Here is a 14,754-nt window from a genome sequence, read left to right as displayed (position 1 = left end):
TAGTACTGCAACCCCTGCTTTCTTCTCACTGTTGTTTGTCTGAAATATGTTTTTCCATCCCTTGACTTTTAGTCTATGCTTATCTTTGGGTTTAAGGTGAGTTTCTTGTAAGCAGCATATAGATGGGTCTTGCTTTTTTATCCATTCTATTACTCTGTGTCTTTTGATTGGTGCATTAAGTCCATTTACATTTAGGGAGACTATTGATATGTACTTATTGCCATTGCAGGCTTTAGATTCGTGGTTACCAAAGGTTCAAGGTTAGCTTCTTTAGTATCTTACTGCCTAACTTAGCTCGCTTATTGAGCTGTTATATACACTGTCTGTAGATTCTTTTCTTCTCTCCCTTCTTATTCTTCCTCCTCCATTCTTCATATGTTGTGTGTTTTGTTCTGTGCTCTTTTTAGGGGTGCTCCCATCTAGAGCAGTCCCTGTAAGATGCCCTGTAGAGGTGGTTTGTGGGGAGCAAATTCCCTCAGCTTTTGCTTGTCTGGGAATTGTTTGATCCCACCATCATATTTAAATGATAGTCGTGCTGGATACAGTATCCTTGGTTCAAGGCCCTTCTGTTTCATTGCATTAAGTATATCATGCCATTCTCTTCTGGCCTGTAGGGTTTCTGTCGAGAAGTCTGATGTTAGCCTGATGGGTTTTCCTTTATAGGTGACCTTTTTCTCTCTAGCTGCCTTTAAAACTCTTTCCTTGTCCTTGATCCTTGCCATTTTAATTACTATGTGTCTTGGTGTTGTCCTCCTTGGATCCTTTCTGTTGGGAGTTCTGTGTAATTCCATGGTCTGTTCGATTATTTCTTCCCCCAGTTTGGGGAAGTTTTCAGCAATTATTTCTTCAAAGAGACTTTCTATCCCTTTTCCTCTTTCTTCTTCTTCTGGTATCCCTATAATACGAATATTATTCCTTTTGGCTTGGTCACATATTTCTCTTAGTGTTGTTTCATTCCTGGAGATCCTTTTATCTCTCTCTATGTCAGCTTCTATACGTTCCTGTTCTCTGGCTTCTATTCCTTCAATGGCCTCTTGCATCTTATCCATTCTGCTTATAAATCCTTCCAGGGATTGTTTCACTTCTGTGATCTCCTTCCTGACATCTGATTTCCTTCCGGACTTCATCCCACTGCTCTTGCATTTTTCTCTGCATCTCATCCCACTGCTCTTGCATTTTTCTCTGCATCTCATCCCATTGCTCTTGCATTTTTCTCTGCATCTCTGTCAGCATGTTCATGATTTTTATTTTGAGTTCTTTTTCAGGAGGACTGGTTAGGTCTGTCTCCTCAGGTGTTGTCTCTGTGATCTATGTCTGCCTGTAGTTCTGCATTTTCATGATGATAGAGATAGTTTGCAGAGCTGGTACAAGTGACCGCTGGAAGAGCTTCCCTTCTGGTTGGTTTGTGGCCTTCTCCTGGGAGAATAGCGACCTCTAGTTGCTTGTGCTGGGCAGCTGTGCGCTGATAGGGCTTCTGCTTCCTGCCCAGTTGCTTTGGGGTTTATCTCCACTGTTGCTGTGGGCTTGGCCTGGCTGGGGCTGTTCCTCCAAAATGGTGGAGCCCCGTTGGAGGGGGAGCGGCCGGGAGGCTATTTATCCCTGTAAGGGGCCTCTGTGCTCCCTGCTGCCCAGGGGGTTAGAGTGCCCAGAGATCCCCAGATTCCCTGCCTCTGGTCTAAGTGTCCCACCCTGCCCCTTTAAGACTTCCAAAAAGCACTCTCCAAACCAAAACAACAACAGCAACAATGAGAGAGGGAACAGAAAGAAAAAAAAAGGAAAAAACACGCGATTTTTTTTTTTTGTCCTCAGGTGCCGGTCCCAGGCACCCGCTCACTGGTCCTGCTGCCCTGTCTCCCTAGCACCAGGGTCCCTGTCCTTTCAAGGCTTCCAAAAAGCACCCACCCACCGGTCCCGCAGGGAAAGAACGCTCGATATTCTTTGTCCTCAGGCGCTGGTCCCAGGCACCCGCTCACCAGTCCCGCCGCCCTGCCTCCCTAGCACCGGGGTCCCTGTCCCTTTAAGGCTTCCAAAAAGCACTTGCCAAAAACAGAGAAAAAAAGGGGAAAAACGCGCGATTTCCTCCGTCCTCAGGTGCCGGTCTCAGGCACCCGCCCACCAGTCCCACAGGGAAAACTGCGGGATATTCTTTGTCCTCAGGTGCCGGTCCCAGGCACCCGCTCACCAGTCCCGCTGCTCTGCCTCCCTAGCACCGGGGTCCCTGTTCCTTTTAGGCTTCCAAAAAGCACTTGCAAAAAAGAGAAAAAAAAAGGGGGGGAAAATGTGCAATTTCCTCTGTCCTCAAGTGCTGGTCTCAGGCACCCGCCCACCGGTCCCACAGGGAAAAACGTGGGATATTCTTTGTCCTCAGGTGCCGGTCCCAGGCACCCGCTCACCAGTCCCGCCACCCTGCCTCCCTAGCACCGGGGTCCCTGTCCCTTTAAGGCTTCCAAAAAGCACTCGCCAAAAAGAGAAAAAAAAAAGGGGAAAAACGTGCGATTTCCTCCGTCCTCAGGCGCCAGTCTCAGGCACCCGCCCGCCGGTCCCGCAGGGAGAAACACGGGATATTCTTTGTCCTCAGGTGCCGGTCCCAGGCACCTGCTCACCGGTCCCGCCACCCTGCCTCCCTAGCAACGGGGGCCCGTCCCTTTAAGGCTTCCAAAAAGCGCTCGCCAAAAAAAAACCGCTCCGGTTTCTTTCCACCCGCCGGGAGCCAGGGGGAGGGGCACTAGGGTCCCGCCGGGCCGGGGCTTGTATCTTACCCCCTTTGCAAGGCGCTGGGTTCTTGCAGGTGTGGATGTGGTCTGGATGTTGTCCTGTGTCCTGTGGTCTCTATTTTAGGAAGATTTTTCTTTGTTATATTTTCATAGCTCTATGTGTTTTTGGGAGGAGATTTCCACTGCTCTACTCACACCGCCATCCTGGCTCCGCCCCCTGCAAAAAAACTATTTTGTCATTTCACTTTTGGATTTTCACTTAACCTTTCAGTTCCATGTCATATCTACATAAATATGTAGCTATTCTAGTGAGGGCAGGGATCAGTGATATTGTCGTGGTGCATGTTCACGAGTGACATGCTGTGGGCTGAGTTGTACCCATCCAAAATTCATCTGTTGAAGTCCTAACCCTTAGTGACCAAAAACATATATTGGAAATAGGGTCTTTAAAGAGTTAACTAAGTTAAAATGAAGTCATTAGCTTGGGGCCTTGTAACTCTGAGGGGAATATATGTTCTCAGCCTGGGACTAAAAGGCAATAACCTTTGAAGCCTAAATCAGTCAAAGGGAGAAATAAAGTGGGAGAAACCCATTTGTTGCTTACAAGCAGTCATTTACTTCCACTCGCCAGTGTCTCTCGTGACCCAACGTGTCTTCAAAAGGACCCCACCACTCCTCTGGATTCCAGTTATGCCCTCCCTCCCCCAACCCCCTTGTAATCACCTACATATATGGAGATGGACTATTTCTGTCCACCCCTTGGAAACACTTATTGATATAGAAATGCAATAAGGCCAGATGAGAGATTCCAGAAATATTGCAATTTTACCCACAACCTACCCCTTCAGAAATCTCACCTAACAATTTACTCACTCCGCATCATCTGCAGTGGCCCCTGTCCAAGAAAACTGGTGCACTGTAACCAGACTAATAACATACAATAACAACAGCAATAAAAATATAATCCTCAAGCCACAGGATTCAGCTAGTTTCAAATTCCTATGCAGATTAAGTATGTAGCTCTCCCACTTCACAGGAGGCCAGTAGCTGAATAGGTAGAGAGTTCAGAGCAGTCATCACATGGCAGCTGCAGCCAGGGCTAGGTCCAGGCCACAGGGACTGTAGAAGAAAACACACTTAAGGGCAATAAGATACATGTTTTAATGACACCAGCATAGGCAAATCTTGTCCATCAGGTAGGATGCATGCAAGAGAGTGGTCCTGTGGTAGGACCATGGCAGGAGTGGGATCTTGTCCTGTTCTAGCATACCAGATCTTCACCCCCCTCCCTGTGGGAGTTACTGATGGGTCAATATATAGGGTTATGGGAGGTACATGCACTGGCCAAAATGATAAAACAAAACTTCCCCATGAGATGCTCTTATCTGCCAAATATTTTGGGTACAATGCCATGATCGTTGGGGACCACTCTGCTATTATTCCAGGAATACACAGGAGGCTAACTTCCAGGCCTTTTTCCCAAGGTGCCAGAAGGGCCACCCATCACTGGTTCATGTGTCAAAATGTCCAGGGCCACGTCCACTCAACAGTCTCCAGGGCTTAACGCCATTGGGGCTGGCAGCAGGATGTTGCTCTGCTGGCCATATCCTGGCTTCAAAAATCCTCTTTGGTTTGCAAATGCAGTTGCATAGGAGAGGGAGCAATGCGTGTCAGCATGTCCACAAGGCTCAAGGCTCCCTTTCAGGGCTTCTCATTCAAACACTGTAACACTGTCCATAAATGAACTGACCAGCTCCATAGACTATTGGTGTCTGACTTCAGGGCAGATTTCAACAAACCATTGTATCTCTCAATCATGCCTGCCCTGGTAGGGGTATATGGTACATGAAACTGCCTGGGTCCTGCCCCTATCCTCACTATCTAGATGGAGGGGGAACATAAAAAATCATACTCACCAGCACCCTTTGGCCCCAGAGTGAGTTCCAGCAGTACCCTGCCCATTTGGCAGGCACTCTAGGTTTTGTAAATTATTTTATAATCTATTTTGCCTTTAACCTCTGGTTTTTTGCTCTGCCCCCAAGGTAGGTGATCCTGCACATGGGACCCTCAATGATATCCCTCCCTACTGCAGGTTGTCATGTCAGGAGTGGGGTTCCTGTTGCTTTCTCCCATCTCTCCCACCCTTCTCTCTGCGGTTACTCTATCATTTGTTCTACAGAAGGTGTTCAATCAGCTCTCAGTTTTTCTTCAGGAAGAATTCCTCTATGTATAGTTAGAGATTTGGTGTGTCAATGGAAGGAGGTACCATCTGGATCTCCCATTGCCTGTAGTTTCTCATAGAATTTATTTAACAACTAAAGAGATAGAACTTTTTTTTCTTTCATCTTTTAACGATTTCAAATTACAGTTTACAGTGGTGAATAGGATCACAAATCCATAATCTTAAGGGAAATTTTTATTGTTGACAGTGGTTAGTTTAGATTTGTTTCATCTTCTTGGCATAGAAGTATTAGATCTGATTCAAATTTGAGTCTGTTACATAGTATATCTATTTTCACTTTTATCAGTTATACTTTGTAAAGCAGTTTGTTAAAAATTAAATTATCTCAAAATTGTATGACCAGATATATGCAGCTCTAAATGCAATTGTTTTGAAATGTACTTGTGTGTATGACAATCTAATATCAGTCAGTTGCACAGTGGTAGCACCTTGATGATAATTGTACACTGACTTCGTCTGCCAGATTTGTCTCAGGGATTTCATTATTAATTGTCTACTTGTAATGGTCCAAACTGGCACTTGGAAGATAGATATAAGCTTTACTTTACATCAGGTCTATTCTAGTAACTTTTCTTTCTATTCAACATTTTTTCCCGTTTTAATTTCACGTACATGCCCTGCTTAATTTTAGATCTCCACGTATCTATGTGCATTGAAAACCCTCTCATTGAACGTAGACTTAAGAGGATAAGATGCTAGCCATTTTTAAAGGCCAAAATTAAAAAAATGGTATTAGTCTATGCAGAAACAAAAGGCCTCTGGTTGTTGGTAAAAGTTGGGGGATAATTTCGTAGCAAAGGCATTCTTCGTGTTGGATTTACTTTGGTGGTCTTCAGATTTTGGCATTTTGATGCCTGTTTGAAATAGGAGGAATAGTAAGTATATTGTCTTTTTTTTCATGTGTGTGGTAAAATGCACATAACCTAAACTCAACATTTTACCATATCATCATTCTTACCATAAAGAACTTTTTTTATTTCCAAATGTCCTTTATTAAGGAATCCATCTTTGTCTAATTAACAAGCAAAATCTATACTCTGATCCCACTGGGTCCCAGGTGAGGGCTCCCGTAAAGGTCAATTTTCCCTGCCTTGTGCTCAGATGAGACCTGCAGAATCACATAGCCGATCCCAGCTGCAGTCATTGTTTTCAGAACTCAGCCAATAAATTGCTTCATGCTCCAAACAGATGTTTCCCTTTTAGGTTAATGCACCACTTGTGGACTATTTTTCCTTCCCTAGAGGAAATATCAGCATGATCATAAACTAGAAAGCCTCTACTGAGCGTCCAAGACCATACCCAGCAGTGGTAACAGAAGTAGCTGGGAGAGAATGTGAAGGGCTGGAGATAAATTTCTCCATGAAATATCCCCTCATTCCCACCCCCGTCCTTCCTATTTCACAGATCACTTGAGATAATATAGATGTGCCTATTTAAATTTTTTTCTGAAAATGCTTATTAGTTGGTTTATTTAATATGTTTTAGCACAACAAATTTTGGGACAAGAGCAAGGACCCTCTCCAAACCGCCATTCATAGAAAACTGTACCCTGAAAGGTTTCCCTCTTAAATAGCTGGAAGAGACACATTTGTGGTTCTCAAGATGAAAGAAATAACACCTACCTTAAAACCTTAATAAGACTACTCTAATGACAGAGAAAGAGCCACTTATTAAGAGGGTATGATTCTTTGAAAAAGAAGAAGAAAAAGCAATGTGCTGCTTCATTGAAAGAGTAAAATGCAAGAAAGTCTCATTTGTTCCTTTGTTTTGCTGTCCATGAAGGTTCCACCTACTCCTTCTTTAGGCAGAAAATTAGTCACAACCTCATATAACTACAACTCATACAAATGTGAGTTGCTCACAATTCATGCAAATGTGAGTTTCTGTTTGTGGAGGGTATCATTATTTTTATGGCATGTGCAAGTATGGTTTATAGGCACATTTTTTTTCCCTCCCAGGAAAAATCACCAGACATATGCCCCCAAAATTAATGCCTCTGCTTCTATGCAATTATTGGAATGAAAACTTTATATGCCAGTGTGAATGGGGGAGCGTGGAAGGAGAAACATGGGAAATGTGAAGGCATTTTACAATTTACCAAAATATGACCATAAGCATAAAAATCATTAAAAAAAGCATCATTTGTATGCCCTTTAGAAAACTTTTATTCGACTGAAAAAAATCAGAGAATTTTATAAGAAGAGAATTTTAATAACTGCTGTGTTAAAAACACATCAATTTGGACTTTTCTTTTTGCTTGGTGATCAGAGTCCTTTATTTAATCTTGCTTGTTGGCCAATTGAAAGAATGTTTTCAAACTTTTCATACAATTTGTATTAAATTTTTTGACTTAGGATTGTAGATTTATTTGCAGATATTAAACATACTTGATGACTGAAACACAGCTTAAATTGTTAGTGAACAAAAATGAATGTAATTCAATAATTCAGAATTTCATTTTTTCTTTTCTATTACAAAAAACAAAATACAGGTCTATATAGAGCAGCAAGTCTGGCGAATTGGTGCTTTAGATCTAAATTCGCAGAAGGAAAAATTGAGATTGGTAAAATTGCAATCTTTCTGCTCGATAGTCTTAAAAGTATGATTAAATTCATACAATTTATATGTATTAGACTTGCCTTAAACTCACTTTTTCTGAAATGCTACCACCTATTTTTTTAATCTTCTAATGGATGCAAGGGAGATAGAAAATTCATTCAAATTTGAAATCATAGACTAGAGATGAATCAGAGAAAAGACAGATCATTGGAATCACATGGGTGTTGAATTATCCATTCATCAGTCATTCCATCAATCATGTATTTAATTATTTAATACATACATTGAACAAATATGTTGCATCCTGTGTGACAGGGATGATACTGGGTATATGGGAATAAGTATTGCAGCTTTCAACTAGTATATGCAAGGGCTCATACTAAATAAACCATTTGTGAACATTCTCTACTCTAGGCTCCATGATTATATTTGAAGGAAGGATTATTGTGTGATTTCACAAATAAGGATTCTGAGGTTTGCCCAAGAGAGCCCAGCTATTAAACAGCTATGCCGTGGTTATACAACAATCTGTCTGACTCTAAACCCATGTTAAACTTTCTGAGCAAGAGGTGGCCTTAAAAATCGTCTTAACTTCAAAACTCAGTTTTCTCTTACATCTCCTTTAGCTCATTTTCTAAATAAGTGAATACTAAGCCTGATTGACAGGTGTCTTGAGAGTCAGAATAATGCAAATGGTAACACTGCAGGCTCCTGACTGGGTCAAATTCCTGCACCTCTTTTGAACAAGTATTGAACTCTGTTACTTCATCTTCTCTTTGGTAAAATGGGAGCATTAATGATGCCTACTTCTGTCGAATGGGAATAATAACTGAATAAGGAGTAAGTAAGTTGATACAATAATAGTAAAGAGCAATTTTAGAGTTAGAATACTGGGGTTTTTATTCTAAGGTCTATCACCAATTAGCTGGGTAACCTTACACAAGTCACTTTAATCTCTGAGTAATGTGAGTATATATACAATATTATAAAAATGTACATATATATATATGATTTAAAAAATGTTGTTTTTCAACTTTTAATGTTAACATATAATGTAAATTTCCAGTTCCTCTTTTTTAGTCCCTTAGCTTCCGATACTTGTGCTTTTATTGCTATTATAATACTCCCTTTCTAGGTTGATCTGTAATCAGTTCTTGCCTAAACTATTGAAATAGCCTGGTCTCCCTGACTTGAGCTTTTCTTCCCCTGAATTCATCCAGCATACTGTGGTCAAATTAATCTTACCAAACACCACTTTCATCTTTTATAAAGTAAACAACATGAATCATGCTTTTCCATATCATATACTTGCTTTTTCTTTTACCTCTATTTTGAATTTCTTCTTCCCTATTTTTGCTTGGCCATATCACAGTTCTCTTTCAAAGCTGACATCTCTCCTATCGCATCTTCTTGAAGAAGCACTGATATTGCCAGATTTTTCTTCTCTTATCTCTCATATCACTCTATCTCTACCTCCCTAATGGTAGAGGTAAGACTTTCAACCTTGTATTATTTTCATGTAATAAATGGGAATAAAGAGAGTGTTAAGTGAGCTGGAGCAGGAATAAGAACTGACTTTGTTTAGCAAAACATCTTGAGAAGTGCTTTTAGTTGTAAAGATCTTAGAACATGTCAGGGATCAGATAGCTAAATTAGATTTCATAAGAATGTAAAGGAATTTGCAGGAATTTAGAGCAAAGTTGCTGGAAGATGGAGATGGGGAAGAGAAGTTATGTGAGAGAAAAGGGCTTAGCAACATGAAGAATGTCTGGAGCCCTAGTATAAGAGATGAGGATGGGATTGAGCAAGGAGGGTAGATAGTGATGAAAAGACTTTGAAACGAAATCACTACATAAAACTCTGTTGCATTTCTATACACAATAATGAACATCACAGACATTAAGAAAACAATTCCATCAAAAATAATAAAATAGATAGGAGTACATTTAACCAAAGATCTATACACTAAAAACTATAAGACATTAATGACAGGAATGGAAGAAGACACAAATGAATGGGAAGATATTCTATACTCATGGAATAGAAGAATTGGTATTGTTAAAATGTCCGTACTACCCAAAGTAACCTACAGATTCAATGTATTTCCTATCAAAATTCCAATGGCATTTTGCCTAGAAATAGAATAATCCTTAAGTTTGAATGTAACTACAAAAAAAAAACCCAAATAGCCAAGGCACTCTTGAGAAAGAACAAAGCTGGAGGCATTATACTTCCTGATTTCAAATTACATTACAAGGCTATAGTAATCAAAATAGTATGGTATTGATTTGGAAACAGATACTAGATGAAAAGAACAGAAGAGAGAACCCAGAAATAAACCCATGCTTATATGGTCAATTAATTTATGACAAAAGAGCAAAAACTACTCAATGGGGAAAGTACAACTTGCCCAATAAATGGTCTTGGGAAAGCTGGGCATCCACATGCAAAAGAATGAAACAGGACCTCTATCTTACACCATACACAAAAAAATTAACTCAAAATGGATTACAGGCTTGAATGTAAGACCTAAAATCATAAAGCTCATAGAAGAAAATATATGTGATAAACTCCTTGACTTTAGTCTTGGCAATAATTTTTTGGATTTGACACCAAAAGCAAAGGAAACAAAAGTAAAAGGTTCTGCATAGTGAGGGAAACCTGCAACAAAATGAAAAGGCATCCAACAAAATGGGAGAAATATTTGCAAATCATAAATCTGGTAAGGGATTAATATCCAAGATAAATAAGGAATTCATATAGCTCAGTAGCAAAAAAAAAAAAGCAAACAACCTGATTAAAAAATGGGCAGAGTTTCTGAATTTTTTCCAAAGAAGACATCCAGATGTCCAGAGGTACATGGAAAAGGTTCTTAGAATCACTAATCATCAAAGAAATGAAAATAAAGACAAAATGAGATATCAACTCATAGCTGTTAGAATGGCTATTATCAAAAAGACAAGAAGTAATAATTGGTGAGGATGTGGAGAAAAGGGAATCCTTGTGCACTGTCGGTAGTAATGTAAATTGGTGCATCCACCATGGGAAACAATACTGAAGTTCCTCAAAAAATTAAAAATCAAACTATGATATAATCTAGCAATTCCACTTCTGGGCATTTATCCAAAGGGAACAAAAATCCTAACTCTGAAGATGTATATGTATCTCTATGTTCATTGCAGCATTATTTAAAATATTCAAGACATAGAAGTGTCCACTGATGGATGAATGGATACAGATATGGAATATAATACAATGGAATACTATTCAGCCATAAAAAAGAATGAAATCTTGCCACTTGTGGCAACATGGTTGGAACTTTGAGAGCATTTTGCTAAGAGAAATAATTTAGAGAGAAAGACAAATACTGCATGTTATCACTTATGTGTAAAATCTAAAAACAGCCACCACCACAAAAACCCAGCCAATAGACACAGAGAAGAGATTGGTGGTTGCCAAAGGTGGAGGGTGCAGGGAGTGAGCAAAATGGGTAAAGGCAGTCAAGAGGTACAAATTTTCAGTTATAAAAGAAGTCATTGGGATGTAATGTATAGCATTATTGTGACTATAGTTAATAATACCCTATAATGTATTTTTGTAGGTTGTTAAAAAAGTCTTAAAATTCTCATTCTCCCTCCCCCCAAAAAAAACAATGCATAAGTTTTTTGGTAATAATATATGATAACAGATGTTAACTAGACTTACTGTAGTAATCATATCACAATGTATAAAAATATTAAATCAATTTGTTGCACATCTCACATCTCAAATATAATGTTATATGTCACTTAAGTTTTAAAAAAGGTAAAAAAAAGATTAAAGAAAGACTTTTAACAATAGGGCTATTTGATAGTCAAGTTACATTGGTGCTATAGAGTCCTCACTGTTATACCTTAAATAATAAGGAAATATCTATTCTTCATTGTAACTACTAAGGTCCCGACAGAAAGGAGATGGCCACCCCAACTCAGTAAATGAAGATAGTTTAAAAAAGAATTATATTAAGAGATGTGGACAGGGTTTAGGAAAACCAAGAAATGATAGTACAGTTGTCTAGACCTACACCTGTAGGCAGAGGGAGCAATTACAGAAGGAACCCAGAGAGAACAGCTCTCGTTGGATGGAAGGCCAGGAACTCGGTGGGAGCTGTGGATAGAGAAATGGAGTCATTGTGAAACAAGCCATCAGGAAAGGAGCTGGAGGAACAAAGCGCTTTACCCCACTTACGTCCGGGCTCTCATCTTGCCTGCATTTCTCACTGGCTAAACTCAGCTGGAAGTCAGTGGGCACGGGAGACCGCTGAGCAGAGCGTTCCTTTCAGCCTTCCAGGCTGCGGGACAGAGTGGGTAAGGCACAGGGTGTGGGGGCATAAACAAAATATCCAGCACCTACGAATTACGTGAGCACAAAGGAAAGAAAGCATGCTCCAGGTTTGGGTCAATATGAGGCAGATAGAGTGTAGACTTCAAGGTTTGAGATTCGGACCAAATCTGGGATTAGATAGGCACCATGTTAATCACCCATCAAAGAAGGCTCACGAATTGTCCTTCCGAATTCAGGTGGGAATTTGATTCAATTTCATTGACTCTCAAAAGGCAGAGGGACCCAGCTAAAACATGAGTTATATTCTTACTTGCGCACATATCTTACCTTTCTACGTGACTATAAATCTCACTGAAGATGAGGAATACACAATGACCAGCTTTGTTTCATCCTGCGGCCCCTAAGACATGCTTTCATATAGTATGTGTTCCATAATTATATGGTGAATGAATTAATAAATGAATGCAATTTCCCTGCCCAGAAAATTCTGATGGCATTTGGATTGCCTTTCAATGCCCCTAATAATATTCTTGCAATCTACCTTTTCATGTATAATCTTATTCCACTCTATGTACTTGATTGTTTATTCTTTACCTGATAATTTAATATTTCAAAGCCTTGATCTTTGATATCTCTCTGTCTTTGCTCATTTGGTTTCTAACCACTGACTGTTCAAACCATATCCATGCCTGTAGGCTCAGCTCAATTTTAACCTCAGAGGTAAGTTCCCAACTGACCTCAGTAGCTGCCTATGAACTCTCCAAATACTGGGTAACTTTACCGGTCCCATGGAGTTAGAAATATGCAAAACTAGTGTCTTTCATTTATCAGTTGAAGAAATTGAAATTCAGATGGCTAAAATGATTTACTTGCCTAAGGTCTCTAGCTAACTTACCTTAACGTTGTTTCCCTTTTGCTGCACTGCTTGCTAGTTATTGCTCTGTGTCTGCGCCTTGCTTTCCTGACTTAATATTCCTGGACTACTCCCATGGTTTCTTATATATCCTTGTCTAATCCACAAACAGTCTGTGTCAGGCATATAGTGTATATACTAGTATTTTCTGACTGGCTGACCACTTAATTAAAAGTTTTAAAAGCAAATACTTAGGAAAAGCATGAATTACTTTGAAAGTCTCTAAAAATATCTTTAAGTGCAGTGGCTTCTTGGACAGTAGGCATCCCACCCACTCACCAACAACCTGCTGGGATTGGTTTGAAGATTGCTCATTGATCCGATGTCATCCACTGATCTATCCTCAGATGAAAACAAAAACACTCAAGATGTAGGATTAACAAATATTCAGGTATGTTTCTGAGAGAAGTTACAAGAGGGTAATGATTTCTCTCTGGGTAGATGAATCAGGAAAACACACAGAGGGTAGCTAAATTCTCCTGGCAGATTTGGATGGCATTTCCCCCCAGTTTGATGATTTCCAATCAGGTATATTGAGATTCCTAGGTATATTGTTAATATATCCCCAAAAGTGAATGATTTGCATCTATTTACCCAAGATCAGGCTGTATATCCTCACATAAATATCAAATCTGTTAAGGGAGTGTGGTATTATGCACACATGTATCTTTGATTCATAAGGTGGAAAGACAAATGATTATATAAAGCATCTAGTCTGTAGCAGTGGTTTTAAAAAAAAAAGGTGGAGAGGGTGTTGCTCGAGTTATGAAAAGTTTGGAATGCACTGCCCTGTTGTGAAGTAATGTTCAGACTGAAGACGACCTTAGAATAACCTGATCCAATTCTTTCTTTTATCTGGCAAACTGGAGCAGAGGCTGGTTATCTTGCCTCGATTTATACAGAGCTGCGGCTAGATTTTCTGTCTACATCTCTAACTTTAGCCATATCCTTTGTATTACTCCATGCCCCTCTACATGTTTTAACTTTCAAAGCTGGTGTCTAAAATTTCAAGACTCATGAAGAAGTGTGTTACATGAATACGCTAGGAAGTAAAACTTGGGTCTATGCCAGCTTGATTTGCGTCATATTAACACCCCATGGTTGGTAAGACCAGTATTTCTAGGTTTTTGCTCCTTGGCAGACAGTGTAGACAAACTCTTGTAGTGATGTAGAGATGGAAGCAGATATCACTGAGCTGGCTGTGGTCCCACAGACACAGTTTAATTACGCTTTTCTGTTTAGAGAGACAACAGCCACCTCCCATAAATTGTTGCTGATTTTTAAAACTATGATAGTCCTTACTCCCTAATGAATTTCTATCTGATGCTGTAATGAAAATTATTGCTAATATGGCTTACATTTTTTTCTGTTGGAATTTCCATCACATTTTAATACTGTATGTGAGCAACTTTTATCAAGTTGTGCACAAAATTCTGTTCTGTCAGTGGGTATTTGAGCTAAGTTTAATTACATTAAATCCTTGGTAGCGTCCATAATTTCATCTACAAGAATGCAGGAAATAATAGCTTATATTTGCTAATGAGTGTGATTGTGAAATTGCTAGAAAAGGCTGGGAAAAGGAACCCTTTACTATGTCATGCAATTTGAAGTTGAAGGAAACACCATGTTCTTCCTGAGATGGAAACCTCCTGTTTATTTTCATCAGATACACCTGATTTTAGCTAAAACATAATATACACCAAGACCAGAGCCTATTTTTCTTCTTTCAGATTTACACTTTTTTTCTACAGTTCCTATTAGAAGAAAAGAAAAAACAGGACATAAAAGTAGTGTGAGTCCTAAACAGTCTGAAAGGAAATGGCAGAGCTACGCAATTCCATATTTCATGGTTTTGAGAAAAGAAAACATTTGTTTTTTAATAATATCTTCTTGAGAATATTTACACAGTCGATTTAACATTATATCAGTTTATGCCCTTTGTATGTTTTAGATAACATTGTTGGATTTCCTTTGACTTAACCTGAAGCAGACTTGCCAGTGGG

Source organism: Manis javanica, chromosome 15, assembly GCF_040802235.1.
Source record: "Manis javanica isolate MJ-LG chromosome 15, MJ_LKY, whole genome shotgun sequence".
In the NCBI taxonomy this organism is placed as follows: domain Eukaryota; kingdom Metazoa; phylum Chordata; class Mammalia; order Pholidota; family Manidae; genus Manis; species Manis javanica.
Note: the sequence above shows the minus strand (reverse complement) of the source record.